Source organism: Pteronotus mesoamericanus, unplaced genomic scaffold, assembly GCF_021234165.1.
Source record: "Pteronotus mesoamericanus isolate MK-2021 breed Mesoamerican mustached bat unplaced genomic scaffold, CSHL_Meso_final scaffold_45, whole genome shotgun sequence".
Classification (NCBI taxonomy): domain Eukaryota; kingdom Metazoa; phylum Chordata; class Mammalia; order Chiroptera; family Mormoopidae; genus Pteronotus; species Pteronotus mesoamericanus.
In genome coordinates, this window is record NW_026555317.1 from 1,509,256 (window position 1) to 1,511,933 (window position 2,678).

The 2,678-nt window shown below is 35.9% G+C and overlaps 1 non-coding gene across 1 annotated transcript; it reads right to left on the minus strand.

Moving 5' to 3' along the window:
- Positions 1-1,435: 1,435 nt before the first annotated feature.
- Positions 1,436-1,538, minus strand: LOC129086866 (U6 spliceosomal RNA). Its single transcript, XR_008530859.1, has one exon. It is a non-coding gene; the product is annotated as a U6 spliceosomal RNA (small nuclear RNA).
- Positions 1,539-2,678: the final 1,140 nt, after the last annotated feature.

Consider the following 2,678-nt stretch of genomic DNA (forward strand, 5'->3'; position numbering starts at 1 on the left):
GGGATGGAGAGTAAACAGTGAGCCTAGAGTTACTGGGACACTTTCACCTGAAAGATCCAGCCAGTAGGGGATTGTATCATTGCCTTTTGTTTTTTACACTTCCTTAAGTAAATGAGAAAGAAATTTGCTTTCTAAGGGTGCAATGCTAGAGGGGATACCTCATGATGATTTTCATAAAAGTCGGTAAAGTAGATGAGCCTGGATTCTGAGTCCCTGAATTAAAAGCATGCATGAATTTTAGCTTTTGTGGGTGAATAACACATATTCCAGGGACAACGAATATTGATTTTAGTATAACCAATATCTATGCATTACAGTTACTATAAAAAATGTAGATGTCCTTAGTTTTAAAGCCAATAAACTGTTGTGCTTATTGTGAATTATTTTCAAAATATGGTACTGATTCAGTTTATACTCATATTTGAGGACTTCTCACTACAAAATCAGACGTGTTTAATTGTCTATAGAATCCCGAAACGCTTTTTGTAATTGTTCCCACAAGACACAGAAGGAAACATAAAGACAGGTTGAAAGTATTTGAGAACTCACTGGTTTCTCAGTCAAATAGAGGGTGTATTTGTAAAAAGGAGAGATTATGAAAGAAGTATTATTCTAAAAAATCACCCATTCTAAAATTATAATTATCACTACAGTATCAAAGAAAACAGTATACATGCTGCATAAATGAATTGATATTGGTAGTTTCTTTACCCAAATTAGATAAACTATCCTATTTCAAGCCTAAATGATATTAAGTAAGGAGATAATTAGATTTGGACTCTGTCCCTTGAAAAGGATAGTTATATTTTCCAGGTGTCTTTTTAATTTTCAACCATAAGTAATGCGATCTGCAGTAGTTCTATGGAAGTTTTGAGTCTGAGTTTATTTTCTCATGGTGCTTGTAGGTCAATAAATGTTGAGTTTGAAGTTCCTGTGTTTCATCACATGAGTCAAATATAACAGTTTAATAATAAGCCATTTAAGCCAACTGACTTACCATAGAAACATGATTTAGATAAAATTGAGTGCTAGAAATGGAAAGCAAAATGTTGATTTGCAGGGCAAAACAAAAATACACTAGTTTCTATCTTCTGAGCAAGTAAAATCCTCCATATTTATCTTTATTAATATCATCACCAACATATTATTTTGATAGTTCTTAGATGAGAGACTGTTTTTCAATAGGCAAAATGTAACCAATAGTTTTAAGCTTTATCTTCATAGAAAAAAGAAATAAACCAGTAAGTCAAAAGAGTTTACTAAAAAAGTCAAACAAAGAAGATTGCTTTCCAGACTCCCACTAGCCCCCTCCTCAGAAGTGTAAATGTACTGGCTGAACTGGCTGGTGTTTTACTGATTCTGAGGGACCATTAAATAGCCTGATCTAATTTCATGAATACACTTGACACCTAAATGTCTACTCAGGGACAGTCTCATAAATATAACATATTGTAGGACTCTGCATGTCATCCTTGCACAGGGGCTGTGCTAATCTCCTTTGTGTTGTCCCAGTTTTAGTATGTGTCCTATGGAAGCCCAGTTGCCCATCTGTAAATCGGTGGATAAAAAAAAAGTTTTACATTTACACAATGGAATACTATTCAGCTGTAAAAGAGAAGGAAATCTTACCATTTGTGACAGCATGGGTAGTCCTGTAGTATATTATGCTGAATAAAATAAACCAGTCAGGGGAAGACAAACACCATATGATTTCACTTATATATGGAATCTAATGAAAAATATAAACCAATAAGCAAAATAGAAACAGACTTACAGATACAGAAAATAGGCTAACAGCTGTTAAAGGGGAAGGAGTTGGTGGGGGCTGGGTAAAAAAGGTGAAGAGATTAAGAAAAAAAATCTTCACATGACTCCACTCCAGGAAGACAAACAATCCAATTAAAAAATGGGCAAAGGACCTGAACAGACACTTATCCAAGGAGAACAACATGAACAGGTCCCAGAGACATATGAAACGATGCTCATCATCACTAGCCATCAGAGAGCCATGCAAATTAAAACCACAATGAGATACCACTCATTATGATGGCCATTCACACCGGTCAGAATGGCCATCATAAAGAAATCAACAAACGAGTGCTGGCAAACAAGCGTTGTGGAGAAAAGGGAACCCTAGTACACTGTTGGTGGGAATGCGGATTGGTGGAGCCACTATGGAAAACAGTTTGGAATTTCCTCAAAAAGCTAAAAATGGAAGTGCCTTTTGACCCAGCAATTCCACTGTTGGGATTATACCCTAAGAATCCCAAAATACCAATTCAAAAGAACCTATGCACCCCAATGTTCACAGTCGCACAATTTACAATAGCCAAGTGTTGGAAGCAACCTAAGTGCCCATTAGTAAATGAGTGGATCAGAAAACTATGGTACATTTACACAATGGAATACTACACAGCAGAAAGAAAGAAATCTACTATGCTTTGCAACAGCATGAGTGAAAATTGAGAGCATTATGCTAAGTGAAATAAACCAGGGGACTGAAACCCAAATAGCATATGATCTCATCTATAAGTGGACCCTAATCAACAAAACAAACAAGCAAGCAAAATATAACCAGCAACATTAAAAGAAAAAAGAAACCAACAGTAACGAGAGGGAAAGAGGAAGGGAGGTAATGGAAAAAAGGTCAAAGGGAAGGGTCAAATCAAGGAACATGT